Source organism: Mesoplodon densirostris, chromosome 15 (genome assembly GCF_025265405.1).
Source record: "Mesoplodon densirostris isolate mMesDen1 chromosome 15, mMesDen1 primary haplotype, whole genome shotgun sequence".
Classification (NCBI taxonomy): domain Eukaryota; kingdom Metazoa; phylum Chordata; class Mammalia; order Artiodactyla; family Ziphiidae; genus Mesoplodon; species Mesoplodon densirostris.
Genome location: NC_082675.1, coordinates 58,885,356 through 58,902,337, shown reverse-complemented (window position 1 = coordinate 58,902,337; position 16,982 = coordinate 58,885,356). Strand labels below are relative to the sequence as shown.

The 16,982-nt window shown below is 34.0% G+C and overlaps 1 protein-coding gene and 1 pseudogene across 1 annotated transcript in view; one reads left to right on the top strand and one right to left on the bottom strand.

The window, feature by feature from the left end:
* RIT2 (Ras like without CAAX 2) overlaps positions 1-16,982 on the top strand; it is a 534,011-nt gene that overhangs the window by 441,066 nt on the left and 75,963 nt on the right.
* On the bottom strand, positions 4,733-5,713 carry LOC132503157 (YEATS domain-containing protein 4-like; annotated as a pseudogene).

The following is a 16,982-nucleotide window of genomic DNA, read 5'->3' as shown; positions in this document are numbered from 1 at the left end:
CCACTATTTGGAAATAGCTTGATCACATATTTATTTTAACACCAGGTCATTTGTTGCTGCCTCAGACTCAAGATTAAACCTGATAGTTGAATTCTTTCTTATCTGTGCCAAACGTTAAATGATTGAGTCAAACTAGTAGCACACACTAGACCAAAATCTGCCTCCTCACCATCCTTTTCTCTGATTCCTCATTTCCAACCCATTTCCAGCTTTTCCTGCACAACTGTTCTTCTGATAATAGCATGCCCTGAAGCTTTCTCCTCTGAGTCTGCATTTGACCTATGAAAAGAAAGTTGCGTATAAAAATAGAAGACGACACACTGTGGCTTGTTCTTACATGATTGTTTGTAAGATCAGAAGAAAATCAGGTGGTGTTTCAAGCCATGTCATCCAAGTTAATAATCTAGAAACAAAGAGATCAATGCAGAATCATAGCTGTTGCAGGGAAGAGGAGAGGCAACAAAGAGCAGGAAAAGGGTTAATCACTCAAATGATTTTCCAAACTAAGATTCAAACTCTATGCTAGGGAGCAGGGAAGAAATAATAGTCAACACTCCTTGGGCATCACTTTCCAAGTTTAGCTTGTGTTTATATATCTGTGTTCCATACCTACAGGAATTGGGTCAAATATAAGACTTGTTAACATTCACAGATGCAAACAATTTTCTCCTTTCTGCCTCCAGTCCTCTCATGTCCCTTGACTCTTCACATTTTCTGCTCTTTGGAGGCTGTTCCTTTAGGGCCTCAAACTAACCCTGCCTCTACTCTACTCTCACACTGAGCATAACCCCTTCTTGTCACTTAGAGGAAAGGATCCAATAAACCATTCTTCCTATCAAAACAAACATATCCCAACTACCAGTAGATTTAAATTTAAAAAAAAAAATCAATGAGGACAAAAGGACAAATCTGGGAAAAAAGCAAAAACAAAAACAAGAGCTAGTTTTGTGGAGAATGAGAACTTCCTACTGCCTTTCAAAACAATCTTCCTCTGAAGTATTTGCTTGTTTAGATATAAAACCAGCTTTATGAGAAAACAAGTGTTTTAACACTGAGATGATCCTAAGCACAGATGTTTAATTTTTTTTATTTGAGAAACCATTCCTGCCTCTCATAGTATAAACAAAGAAAGGAATAAACTGAGAAACACACTCATTTACATAATCTGTTCAGTTTAAAATGATAATTAGTTAGTCCCAAGCTATAATGTACAACTCAGCAGGCCAAAATAATTTTAAAATCGTTAGACTTATACAGCATGGTCAGGAGGTCAGCACACTTGAATTTCATTATGCAATAAGGAAAAGTACTTCCAGTTCCTACATCTTTGTTCTGTGCCCTTATTTAGAAGAGTAAATTAGAAAATACTGTGGGAGGAATAATCGATTTCTACCAATTACTTTCCGAAAGAAAGTAAAATTTGTGACCCAGTGATTCTGATTTTAAGTGGAGACCTCAATCAACATCAATTCATTTAATGGTCCTAGAAAAGAAAAAGAAAACAGCAGGTTACCATCAAAAAACATCTATAATAAACCCATTTAAAGACTACCTTGCTTCAAATTCTTATAGCACCCATTGTTTTACATTTACCGGACACTCAGGCAAGATGGACAGAATGATGGGGGGGAGAACCCCTGATTTCTAGTCTCACTTGGAAACGCTATTTTCAGCTCCAGATTGTTAGGAAAATTCTGTCTTTATTTAGTTCCAGTAGAGCTTGGGTCTATACAATTTTAGGATACAGAGTTTAATCTTCCACCACTATTCCAGCAAATTCCGTGAACAGTGTATAATTTCCCCTGGGGCATTTATGAAGGCTCTTCCTTCTTGGAAAATTCCTCAGCACCTGGCTGAAGTCTCTACTGAAGTTCTCACCCTGTTCATTTATGTGAATCATGTGAAAACATTACTATTTGACCATCTTATAGTGGAGAGTAGTATAAACTCCACTCCAAATAACTATTGTGAATAGGAAACAACTGTTCAGACAGCACCAGGCTACAACTAAGCAGCAAGTAGGATGTTTTCTTAGCCTAAATTGGCTCTTGCTTTTGAAACTCAGAAACTGTACAAATAGCTCTGTGACATGAGCTCATGTTTTCAACTTTTCAGATAGTGCCTTTATCAGCCTGCCCCTTAAGGGAGTGAAAACTGATGGCAAGTTATTATCCCTAAGTTCTGCCCATGAGAATCACAGGGTAGGGGATTGTGGTGCAGTATCTCTCAAGAAGGAAAGTTGGACAGCTCTGAGAACTCTTAAAAATTCTCATTCCTTAGTTGCTTCTAGCAATTTTTATTAACCCCCCCACACCTTTTCCTCATCCATCTCTCATCTTCTCAGTGTTTGAGGTTTTTTCATTTAAATATGGCTTTCTTCAACTTTCTTTATTTTTTATACTACAGTCCTATTACTACTACTTTTTAATTTTATTTACTTTTTTATTTCAATTTTGCCATAGATTTCTTTTCTGGTATTTTAACTCTCTAAGTTATACCACATTATATATACATTGCTTTTGCTACTCCTAATACTATTTATTTTAGTTTTAATTACTTTTTAATTTCTATCTCCTCACCTCACACACCTCTTATATTTTATCTGTTTCTTGTCATTTTGTAGTTTTTCTTAAGTTTCCTTGAGTTTGAGTGCTCTTTTTGCTGATTTTTAAGAAGCATATCTAGAAAGATGGTGTGGGTTTGAGAAATTCTAATCCAACAACAAATAGTCAGGGGACTTTTCTTGACATTTAACTGCTACCACATGCACCTCCGTACCAGAAGCCATACCTGAGCTCTCATCCTCACACTCAGAAGATCTCCCTGTCATTTAGGCTCCACCTAGAGATACAAGAAACACAAAGGTCAGCTGTCCAATGAGGGCTAATGTATAGGTAACATAATGTGATGTTTTGTGAGGGTATTATTTCTTGGCATCTCACACTGTCTAGACTTTATATAAGGAGATGTGTGTTTTATAGTATTAATGTTAATTTTACTTTTGTAATTATAGTTTTTAAAACTATGTTTAAAACTATTCCAATTGCAGCCATGAACCACAAAGGTAAAAAAGCAGGTCTTCCTCAAAGAGGTGACTTTTTTTCTCTCTACCATCCTCCTCTGCCAGGATGTTTTTGCTGAAGTATCAAATACAATCAGATCTCCAGAGAAGGGACCAATGTAAGGGAAACAGTCAAAATTCTGGCATCAACCAGTCTCTAATATACTTACTTCCATATGCCCAAATGATTCCTCCAACCACTTAGGCAGGGTCTCAAGTAATTTCTCTCAGTGCTCACTACCAATAGACCTGGGTGAAAAGGCTTCTCAATACCGGCAACAACTATGACCTTGTTGAAGAAACTCTTAGTTTTTCAAGACTTATTTTAGATAGTGTATTCCTCTCCTGAATATCAGAGCCTAAAAAGAAGGATGCTAATTTCACTTCTAGAACATAGACTTAATTTTTGGGTAACATGACAAGACTGAGGCTAGGCTTTTTCGTTTTCAGTCCATTTCCCATAGGAGAGCAGGATTCTATAAATCTTTAGTCTCCAGGCCATGATTACAATTCCATTGACTTTCCACATTTGTTTCCCTGGAATTGATGTTGAGTGTCCTTTCAAGATACCACCAAGTGTCAGTTCTCATGCCATGAAGGGTCTTGGGCCATGAATATCCAACTTGGCTTATTGATTTCTTACACTAACTCTACAAATTTCATTGCTTTAATAACCAACTGCTTTTGTTAATTTCTGCCAAAATCAAGGGCTACATGACAACTGTTCTAAAAACAAAGTTATCACTCTAAATAGAAGCCTCTCATCATATAACTGAATGGTAGTTGAGAAATTTACTGGCAAATTAAACAAGTCACCTAAGTAGATATGTTGCAAACAGGTGATTTTTAAGGATGCTCCAAGTAATGTTCAAGATAATATATTTATTCTAGTAGCACACAAGTTTGAGTTTTATTTTAACAACTGCAGTAACAGTTTGATAATAATTGCACTATATAGAATTGATAAATATACATATATTAGTATACAAATATTTTGTGTTTATATTAACAAACCACTCTCCAAAGTTGTAAAAATGTATGCTATTGCCAGCAGGGTCTCAGCGTCCCTTCCCAAAATACATTCTTATCAACATTTGGTACTGTCTAATTGTTCTTATTTTCTTTTTTTTTTTCCTTAATGTGATGGAGATAAAATGGTATGTCAGTGTATTGTTTTTTTTTTCTGTAAACTATATTTATTGAGTGCTTACTGAACACTGGGCACATCAGATACAAAAGAGATGGGATAGGGGCATGTAAGAACTTAAGAAATTAAATATACACATTAATGTTAGCACGAATTCTAGCTACTAGGGAAGTACAAAATTTTTATAAATTATACTTTATAGTGAAATTTTGATGCCTGTCAAAAGGATAAGCTATATATACAATGCAATAGAAGTGTTTTTCAATTGTGCTTAATATCATAGAACTACCCCAAAATGCATTGATAAAGTGCCTATACAGCATTCATTCTTTTCATACACATATATTTCACATTAAAGATTGCTTGTAAAGTACAAATACTTTGACTTCATTGCTGAGAAATCTATGGTCAACAACTATATATGCAGTTCTTCTAAGAAACATCACAGCATTTGTAGCCCATCTCTCCTTTAACATCTATCTTATTTTTATTTTCCCTTACTATTGAGTTCTCTTCAGAACTGTTTATATTATTTTTCTCGGATCATCTTCTTCAAGTTTCTTAATTTCATTTTTTAAACAATTTATAGTGTCACAACTAGCTTTTAATCTCTCTTTAAGCTCTGCAATTTCGAAGCTTGTTTGTCTGTTTTTTAACGTCTTTATTGGAGTATAATTGCTTTAAAATTGTGTGTTAGTTTCTGCTGTATAACAAAGTGAATCAGCTATATGTATACATATATCCCCATGTCCCCTCCCTCTTGTGTCTCCCTCCCACCTTCCCTCTCCCACCCCTCTAGGTGGTTACAAAGCACCAAGCTGATCTCCCTGTGCTATGCAGCTGCTTCCCACTATCAATTTTACATTTGGTAGTGTATATATGTCAATGCTACTCTCTCACTTCATCTCAGTCAAAGCTTGTTTATTTTTATCTTTTTTTATCCCTCAGCTTCTAATTTTTCTCTGGTCTTCACCTCAAGTTCTGCAAATTCTGTTTCATGCTTATAGGTTCCTAAAGTAAGCTGACAAGATGTTAATAATTGGTGCATTATTGCTGTTGGGTCTTAAAATATCATTTCATCATAGAACTCTGAAACCACTGACTTTTTTTCCCAGCATTGCACTGGTGTTTGATTGAAACAGCTTTAATAAATGTTACAGGGTTAAGGTCTTTCATTAGGATCAATGAAAAATATTTTGATGATTATTTCAAATTCATCCCATCTTGTTTCAGTAATTTCATATGGAGGTTTAGTAACAACTCTAAAATGACTGCCATAGCTTTCATGTAATTTAAAGTGAATTTTCTTCACATATGCTAACATATCCTCATTTCTGTTGAATATATGGTTTTACATATACTGTCCACTGATGGGTGTGACCATCCTCTTCTCTTTTCTTTCCAAAATATTGAGAAAGATTACCATAAACTATTGGTTTAATGATAGTAACCCCCTTCACTATCCTGCCAGAGTCAAGCCCAAATTCGGCCATTCTCTTGAACATATTGTCCTACTGAAAAGCCTCTGCTGCTAAGGAGAGATCAGGGCCGGCAGGCTCACAGCCCCCCTCAGAGGCCCTGCTCCTCCCACACAGGCCCAGGAGGAGGGTTTCTGGCCAGCAGGACTCGGGATGCTGAGGAACCACCAACTTCTCAACATGGGCAGTATCCCTCATTATAGTTTTATTTTATATTTTTCTCTATTCTTATGAGATTGAACAACTTCATATGCTTAGTAATAATTACATTTTATTCTGCTGTGAATTGCCTATTCATAGCCTATATCTAATTTTTATTGTGTTGCATTTCCTCTTCCTACTGATTCATGTGGAAGGTCATACATTTTTTCCCCAAAATGAATTCCTTGTTTGTTTTATGAAGCAAATATATTTACATAGGTTGTTACTTATCTTTTAATTTTTAGTGTTCTTGGATTCCTGTGTAATGAAAAAGTGTTTGAAGTTTATACAAAAATAAGTCTTATTTTGTGTATGATTTTTGTCTTTTGAATCCGATTTAAGAGATCTTTTACTACCCTGAGATCTTAAAATCAATCTCTTATAATTCCTAGTAAATGTTATAAAGTTTTGCTTCTTGTGTCTTTAACCCAATAGATATTTATTTTGTATTTGATTTAATACAGGAATAAAATGTTATTTTGTTTTTTTCTTCCAAATAGAAAGCTAACTGTCTCGAGCAGAAACAAGAATAACTATAATCCTGCAGCCTGTGGAACAAAAACTGCACTCACAGAAAGATAGACAAGATGAAAAGGCAGAGGTCTATGTACCAGACAAATGAACAAGATAAAACCCCAGAAAAACAACTAAAAGAAGTGGAGATAGGCAAACTTCCAGAAAAAGAGTTCAGAATAATGATAGCAAAGATGATCCAGGACCTCGGAAAAAGAATGGAGGCAAAGATTGAGAAGATGCAAGAAATGTTTAACAGAGACCTAGAAGAATTAAAGAACAAACACCTAGAAGAATTACTGAACAAACAAACAGATGTGAACAATACAAAAACTGAAATGAAAAATACACTAGAAAGAATCAATAGCAGAATAACTGAGGCAGGAGAAAGGATAAGTGTCCTGGAAGACAGAATGGTGGAATTCACTTCCACAGAACAGAATAAAGAAAAAAGAATGAAAAGAAATAAAGACAGCCTGAGACCTCTGGGACAACATTACATGCAACAACATACATATTATAGGGGTCCCAGAAGGAGAAGAGGGAGAGAAGGGGCACAAGAAAATATTTGAAGAGATTATAGTCAGAAACTTCCCTAATATGGAAAAGGAAATAGCCACATAAGTCCAGGAAATGCAGAGAATCCCAGGCAGGATACACCCAAGGAGAAACACATGGAGACATATAGTAATCAAATTGACAAAAATTAAAGACAAATAAAAATGATTGAAAGCAACCAGGGTAAAATGACAAATAACATACAAAGAAACTCCCATAACATTAACAGTTGATTTATCAGCAGAAACTCTACAAGCCAGAAGGGAGTGGCATGACATAACTAAAGTGATGAAAGGGAAGAACCTACAACCAAGATTACTCTACCCAGCAAGGATCTCATTCAGGTTCGAGTGAGAAACCAAAACTTTACAGACAAGCAAAAACTAAGAGAATTCAGCACCACCAAACCAGCTCTACAACAAATGCTAAAGGAACTTCTTTAAGTGGGAAACACAAGGGAAGAAAAGGACCAGCAAAACAAATCCATACCAATTAAGAAAATGGTAATAAGAGCATACATATCAATAATTACCTTAAAGGTGAATGGATTAAATGCTCCAACCAAAAGAAACAGGCTAGCTGAATGAATACAAAAACAAGATCCATATATATGCTGTCTATAAGAGACCCATTTCATATGTAAGGACACATACAGACTGAAAGTGAGAGTATGGAAAAAGATATTCCATACAAATGGAAATCAAAAGAAAACTGGAGTAGCATGACTCATATCTGATAATATAGACTTTAAAATAAAGAAAGTTACAGGAGACAAGGAAGGACATTACATAATGATCAAAGGATCAATCAAAGCAGAAGATATAAAAATTATAAATATATATGCACCCAACATAGGAACACTACATAAGGCAACTGCTAACAGCTATAAAGGAGGAAATCAACAGTAACACAAAAATAGTGGGGGACTTTAACACCTCACTTACACAAATGGATAGATCATCCCAACAGAAAATTAATAAGAAAGCACAAGCTATAAATGACAGAGTAGACCATATAGATTTAATTGATAATTATAGGACATTCCATCCCAAAACAGCAGATCACACTTTCTTCTTAGTGTGCATGGAACATTCTCCATGATAGATCATATCTTGGCTCACAAATCAAGCCTCAGTAAATTTAAGAAAACTGAAATCATATCAAGCATTTTTTTCTTAGCACAACGCTATGAGATTAGAAATCAATTACAGGGAAAAAACATAAAGCACAAACACATGGAGGCTAAACAATGCATTACTAAATAACCAAGAGATCACTGAAGAAATCAAAGAGGAAATCAAAATATACTTACAGACAAATTACAATGAAAACACAATGATCCAAAACCTATGGGATGAAGCAAAAGAAGTTCTGATAGGGAAGTTTATAGCAATACAAGCCTACCTCAAGAAACAAGAAAAATTTCAAATAAAAAATAAAACCTTACACCTAAAGAAACTAGAGAAAGAAGAAAAAGAAAAACCCAAATTTAGTAGAAGGAAAGAAATCATAAGGATCAGAGCAGAAATAAATGAAATAGAAACAAACAATACAATACCAAAGATCAATGAAACTAAAAGCTGGTTCTTTGAGAGGATAAAAAAAAAATGATAAACAAGTAGCCAGACTCATCAAGAAAAAGAGGGAGAGGACTCAAATTAATAAAATTAGAAATGAAAAAGGAGTAGTTACAAGAGACACCACAGAAATACAAAGCATCCTAAGAAACTACTACAAGCAACTCTATGCCAGTAAAATGGACAACCTGGAAGAAATGGACAAATGCTTAGAAAGGTATAAACTTCCAAGACTGAAACAGAAAGAAAGAGAAAATATGAACAGAGCAATCACAAGTAATGAAATTGAAAGTATGATTAAAAATCTTCCAACAAACAAAAATCCAGGACCAGATGGCTTCACAGGTGAATTCTATCAAATATTAAGAGAAGAGCTAATACCCATCCTTCTCAAACTCTTTAAAAAATTGCAGAAGAAGGAACACTCCAAAACTAATTCTATGAGGCCACCATTACCCTGATACCAAAACCAAACAAAGATACTACAAAAAAAAAAAAAAATTACAGACCAATATCACTGATGAATATAGATGCAAAAATCCTCAAAAAAAATACTAGCAAACAAAATCAAACAATGCATTAAAAGTATCATACACCACGGTCAAGTAGGATTTATGCCAGGGATGCAAGGATTCTTCAATATATGCAAATCAATCAATGTGATACACCATATTAACAATTTGAAGAATAAAACCATATGATCATCTGAATAGATGCAGAAAAAGCTTTTGACAAAATTCAACACCTGTTTACTATAAAAACTCTCCAGAAAGTGGGCATAGAGGGAACCTACCTCAACATAATAAGGACCATATATGACAAACCCACAGCAAACATCATTGTCAATGGTGAAAAACTGAAAACATTTCCTCTAAGATCAGGAACATGACAAGGATGTCCACTCTCACCATTATTATTCAACATAGCTTTGGAAGTCCTAGCCATGGCAATCAGAGAAGAAAAAGAAATAAAATGAATACAAATTGGAAAAGAAGAAGTAAAACTGTTACTGTTTGCAGATGACATGATACTATAAATAGAAATCCTAAACATGCCACCAGAAAACTACTCAAGCTAATCAATGAATTGGGTAAAGTTGCAGGATACAATATTCATGCACAGAAATCTCTAGCATTCCTATACACTAATGGTCAAAAAACAAGAAATTAAGGAAACACTCCTATATACCATTGCAACAAAAATAATAAAATACCTGGAAATAAACCTACCTAGGGAGACAAAAACCTGTATGCAGAAAACTATAAGACAGTGATGAAAGAAATTAAAAATGATACCAACAGATGGAGAGACATACCATGTTCTTGGATTGGAAGAATCAATATTGTGAAAATGAGTATACTACCCAAAGCAATCTACAGATTCCATTCAATCCCTATCAAATTACGAATGGCATTTTTTACAGAACTAGAACAAAATACCTTAAAATTTTTATGGGGACACTAAAGACCCCGAATAGCCAAAGCCGTCTTGAGGGAAAAAAATGGAGCTGGAGGAATCAGACTCCCTGACTTCAGACTATACTACAAAGCTACAGTAATCAAGACAGTATGGTACTGATACAAAAATAGAAATATAGATGAATGGAACAGGATAGAAAGCCAAGACATAAACCCATGCACCTATGGTCAACTAATTTATGACAAAGGAGGCAAGAATATACAATGGAGAAAAGACAGCCTCTTCAATAAGTGGTGCTGGGAAAACTGGATAGCTACATGTAAAAGAATGAAATTAGAGCTCTCCCTCACACCATGCAAAAAAATAAACTCAAAATTCATTAGATCCCTAAATGTAAGACTGGACACTATAAAATTCTTAGAGGAAAACATAGGAAGAACACTCTTTGACATAAATCACAGCAAGATCTTTTTGATCCACCTCCTAGAGAAATGGAAATAAAAACAAAAATAAACAAATGGGACCTAATTAAACTTAACAGATTTTGCAAAGCAAAGGAAACTACAAACAAAACGAAAAGACAACCCACACAATTGGAGAAAATATTTGCAAATGAATCAATGGACAAAGGATTAATCTCCAAAATATATACAAAGCTCATGCAGCTCAATATTAAAAAGAAAAATAAACAACCCAATCCAAAAATGGGAGGAAGACCTAAACAGACATTTCTCCAAAGAAGACATATAGATGGCCAAGAAGCACATGAAAAGCTACTCAACATCACTAATTATTAGAGAAATGCAAATCAAAACTACAATGGTGTATCACCTCACACCAGTTAGAATGGGCATCATCAAAAAATCTACAAACAAAGAGAAAAGGGAACCCTCTTGCACTGTTTGTGGGAATGGAAATTGATACAGCCACTATGGAGAACAGTATGGAGGTTATTAAAGAACTAAAAATAGAATTACCATATGACCAAGCAATTCCACTACTGGGCATATACCCATGGTTTTTGAGAAAACCATAATTCAAAAAGACACATGAACCCCAATGTTCATTGCAGCACTATTTACAGTAGCCAGGTCATGGAAGCAAGCTAAATGCCCATCGACAGAAAAATAGGTAAAGTGTGGTACATATATACAATGGAATATTATTCATCCATAAAAAATGAAATTGGGTCATTTGTAGTGACGTGGATGGATCTAGAGACTGTCATGCAGAGTGAAGTAAGTCAGAAAGAGAAAAACAAATATCATATATTAACGCATATAGGTGGAACCTAGAAGAATGGTACAGATGAACCAGTCTGCAGGGCAGAAATTGAGACACAGATGTAGAGAACAAAATATGGGCACAAGTGGGGAAAGTGGAGGTGGGATGGTGGTGGTGTGATGAATTGGGAGATTGGGATTGACATATATACACTAATATGTATAAAATGGATAACTAATAAGAACCTGTTGTATATAAAAAAAAAGGCAATTTTCTCAAACACAGTAAGTTAAAGCATTCTTATTTTACCCCCAAATTTCTACTACATCTTCTAAAGTATAACATTGTCCATACAATTGTCAGTGTCTCTTCTGATCATCCTAGCACCAACATTATTCTGTTCTAATTACTGTGGAAAGATAGCATTATACTAAACCTTGAACTCACTAGGGCAATTCTTCTCTCTTTGGTTTTTGTTTGTTTTAAGATTTGCATGCTTGGGGCTTCCCTGGTGGCACAGTGGTTGAGAATCTGCCTGCCATTGCAGGGGACATGGGTTCGAGCCCTGGTGTGGGAAGATCCCACATGCTGCAGAACAACTAGGCCCATGAGCCACAACTACTGAGCCTGCGCATCTGGAGCCTGTGCTACGCAACAAGAGAGGCCACAACACTGAGAGGCCCGTGCACAACGATGAAGAGTGGCCCCTGCTCGCTGCAACTACAGAAAGCCCTCTCACAGTAACGAAGACCCAACACAGCCAAAAATAAATAAATAAATAAATAAATAAATTTTTTTTAAAAATTGCATGCTTGGACCTTTTCATGTGAATTTGGGGGAACTGACACATTTTAAATAACCCAGTAACTATCATAATCATTATTTCTCTTGTAAGTTTTCAAAAATATATTGTAATTTTCTCTTTTAAATACTTATAGTGTTGTTGTATTTGTTCCTGAGTATATCAAGAATAGTAAACAGTTTATAGTTTATTTTGCTAACATGAATTTATTTTTTTCATATTTTATTTTTATAATTTTTATTAGTATGTGTAAAAAAATAGTAAAAATACAATTGATATTTGATAATGTATATTATATCCAAAAAAGTTGCTGAGTTCTACTAATTCTTTTATTCCTTCTCAAAAATCTTAGTATATTCTATATAGATAATCATAATGATATTTATAAATAACATATTTATTCCAACTGTGAAATGTCTTTTTAATCTTGATACTGCCTGGGCTTCCTGTATAATATTAAATTGTTGGGGTGATAATTCTTTCACACATTCTTGCTTTTTTATTGAAATTTAATTGACTTAAAATATTATATTACTTTCAGGAGTACAACATAGTTCTTCAATATTTTTATGCATTACAGAATGACCAAGATGACAATCTAGTTAACATTTGTCACTATACAAAGTTATCACAATATTATTGGCTATACTCCCTGTGCTGTACATTACATCCTTGTGGTTCATTTATTTTATAACAGGATCTCTTAGTCTTCCTCACCTATTTCATTCATCACCCCAACCATCTCCACTTTGGCAAAGTGAGATATATATATATATAATTACAACTTTTTTATCCATTCATCTATGGACACAGGTTGCTTCCATTTCTTGGTTATTATATTTAATGCTGCAAAAAACATTGGAATACATGCATTATTTATAATTAGAGTTTCTGTTTTCTTCAAGTAAACACCCAGAAGATAAATTACTAGATCATATGGCAGTTCTCTTTTTAGTTTTTGAGGAACATTCCATACTGTTTTCCATAGAGTCTGAACCAATTTACAATCCCACCAACAGCACTCAAAGATTCCCTTTGCTCCACATCCTCACCAAAACTTCTTACTTTTATCTTTTTGATATAGCCATTCTGAAATGTATGATGTGGTATCTCATTGTGTGTGTGTGTGTCTGTGTGTGCATGCATGTGTGTGTGTTTTAATTGGGGTATAGTTGCTTTATAATGTTGTGTTAGTTTCTGCTCTACAGTGAAGTGAATCAGCTATATGTATACATATACATCTGTTTTGGATTTCCTTCCCTTTTAGGTTACCACAGAGCATTAAATAGAGTTCCCTGTGCTATACAGCAGGTTCTCATTAATTATTGATTTTATACTTATTAGTGTATATATGTCAATCCCAGTTTCCCAATTCATCCCACCTCCCCTTTCCCCCCTTGGTGTTCATATGTTTGTCCTCTGCTTCTGTTTATTTCTGCCTTGCAAACAGTTTCATCTGTACCATTTTTCTAGATTCCACATATACGTGTTCATAAATAATATTTGTTTTTCTCTTTCTGACTTACTTCACTCTGTCTGACAGTCTCTAGGTTCATCCACATCTCTACAAATGACTTAATTTCATTCCTTTTTATGGTTGTGTAATATTCCACTGTATATACCACATCTTCTTTATCCATCCATCAATGGACATTTAGGGTGCTTCCATGACGTGGCTATTATAAATAGTGCTGCAATGAACATTGGGGTGTTTGTACCTTTTTGAATTATAGTTTTCTCAGTAGTGGGATTGCTGGGAAAATAAACTAAAAATAGAATTATCATTGTAGTTTTGATTTGCATTTCCCTGATGATTATTGATGCTGAGAATCTTTTCATGTGTCTGTTGGCCATCTGTATGTCTTTCTTGGGAAAATGTCTATTCAGATCCTATGACTATTTTTTATCAAGTTGTTTTTTTGATGTTGAGTTGTATGAGTTCTTTGTATATTTTGGATATTAACCCCTTATCAGATATATTGCTTGCAAAAATATTTACCCATTAGTAAGCTATCCTTTTGTTTTGTCCATAATTTTCTTCACTGTGGAAAAGTTTTTAGTTTCATGTAGTATCATTTGTTTATTTTTGCTTTTGTTTTCCTTGTCTGAGGAGATAGATCCAAAAGAATATTGCTAAGACTGATGTCAAAATCATTCTGCCTATGTTTCCTTCTAGGAGTTTTATGGTTTCAGGTCCTACATTTAAGTTTTTAATACATTTTGGTTTTATTTTTGTATATGTTGTGAGACAGTAGTTCAGTTTGATTCTTTTGCATGTAGCTGTCCAGTTTGCCCAATACCATTTATTGCAGAAGTTCTGTCCCCATTGTTTATTCTTGCCTCCTTTGTCATAGATTAATTGACCATATATGTATGAGTTTATTTCTGAGCTCTCTACTCTGTTCCCTTGATCTATGTGTCTGTGTTTGTGCCAGTTCCATATTGTTTTGATTACTGTAGCTTTGTAGTATATCCTGAAAACAGGGAGCAAGTTGCCTTCAGCTTTGTTCTTTTTTTTTTCTTAAGATTGTTTTGGCTATTCAGGGTCTTTTATCTTTCCAATTAAGTTTTAGAATTATCTGTTCCAGCTCTGTGTAAAATGTCATTGGTATGTTGATAGAGATTGCACTGAAGATATAAATTTCCCTGGGGAATATGGTCATTTTAACAATATTAATTCTGTCAGTCCATGAGCACCATATATTTTTTCAACTCCTTTTGTCATCTTCAATTTCTTTCATCAATGTCTTATAGTTTCCCAACTACAGGTCTTTTACTTCCTTTGTTAGATTTCTTCCCACGTACTTTATTCTTTTAGATGCAATTGTAAATAGTATAGCTTTCTTAATTTTACTTTCTAATAGTTTGTTGTCAGTGTATAGAAATACAACATATTTCTGTATATTAATTTTATATCCTTCAACTTTACTGAATGTATTTATTAGTTCTAATAGCTTTTTTGTTAGCGTCTTAAGAATTTGCTCTATATAGTATCATATCATCTGTAAACAGTGACAGTTTTACTTCTTCCTTTCCAATGGAATTCCTTTTATTTCTTTTTCATGTCTGATTGCTGTGTCTAGAACTTCCAATGATATGTAAAAAAGTAGTGGGAATGGGCATCTTTGTGTTTTTCCTGATCTTTGAGGAAATGCTTTTAGCTTTTCATTGTTGAGCATGATGTTGGCCACATATGGCTTTTATTATGTTGAGGTATGTTCCTTTTGTAACCACTTTGTGGAGAGTTTTTATCATAAATGGATGTTGAATTTCATCTACAGCTTTTTCTGTATCTATTGAGATTTTTACTCTTCAATTTGTTAATGTGGTGTATCATGTTGATTGACTTACAGATACTGAGCTGTCTGATATCTATGACATAAATCCCACTTGATCATGGTGTATGAGTCTTTTCACATATTGTGTTGAATTTGGTATAATAATATCTTGTTGAGTGTTTTTGTATCTATTTTCATCATTGATATTGGCCTGTAATTTCCTTTTCTGTAGTGTCTTTGACTGGATTTTGTATCAGGGTTTTGTTGTCCTTGGAGAATCAGCTTGGAAGCATTCCTTTCTCTTCAGTTTTTTGGAATAATTTGAGAAGCATAGATGTTAACTCTTCTTTAAATGTTTGGTAGAATTCACCTGTGAAGGCTTGTGGTCTTGGATTTGTTTGTTGGGATGTATTTATTACTGGTTCAATTTCAATACTGGTAACCTGTCTGGTCATATTTCCTATTTCTTCCTCATTCAGTCTTGGAATATTGTACATTTTAGGAATCTATCCATTTCTTGTGGGTTGTCAATTTATTGCTTATAGTAATATGATCCTTTGTAATTCCATGGTGTCAGTTGTAACTTCTCTTTCATTTCTGATTTTATTGATTTGGGGCCTCTCTCTTTTTCTTTTTCTTTTTTTTTTATTTTTCATAATAAGTCTGTCTAAAGGTTTGTTAATTTTCTTTTTAATGTTGTCAAAGAACCAGCTCTTAGTTTCACTGATATTTCCTATTATTGTTTCAATCTCTTTGCCATTTATTTCTGCTCTGATCTTTATGATTTATTTCCTTATACAAACTTTGTTCTTCTTTTTCTAGTTCCTTTAGGTGTAAAGTTTGGTTGTTTATTTGCAATTTTCCTTGTTTCTGGAGGTAAGCTTTTATTACTATAATCTTCCCTCTTAGAACTTCTTTAGCTGGTCCCATATACTTTGGAACATTGTGTTTTTGTTTTCATTTGTCTCCAGGTATATTTTTTTTAATTTCCTCTTTGATTTCTTCACTGATCCATTAGTTGTTTAGTAGTGTACTGTTTAGCCTCCATGGGTTCTTTGCAAGTTTTTACTTTACTTGACTTGTAGTCTCATAGCAGTGTGTCAGAAAAGATGCTTGATGTGATTTCAATCTTCTTAAATTTATTGAGATATTGTGTGGACTAGCATGTAATTTAACCTGGAGAATGTTCCATGTACACTTGAAAATAATTTTTATTCTGCTTCTTTTGGATGGAATGCTATCTCTCGCTCTCTCTCTCTGTATATATATATATACACATATATGTATATATATATGTGTATATATATATATATATATATTGTCCATCTGGTCTAATGTGTGATTTAAAGCCAATGTTTCCTTGTTTGCTTATTGATATTTTTGTCTGGATAATCTTTCCATTGATATAAGTAGGTTGTTAAAGTCCCCTACTATTAAAATTTTACCATCAATTTCTCCCTTATGTCTGTTAATACACCCTGTATGCGTTAGGTGCTCCTATGCTGAATGCATATATATTTACAAGTGTTATATCTTCTTGTTGGATTCCTCTGTTTATCATTATGTAATATCCTTCTCTTTCTCTTTTTATAGTCTTTGTTTTAAAGTCTATTTCATCTGATATAAGTATTGATACCCGAGCTTTCTTTTCATTTGCATTTGCATAAAATATCTTTTTCTATCCCATCACTTTCAGTCTGTGTGTGTCTTTAAATCTGAAGTAA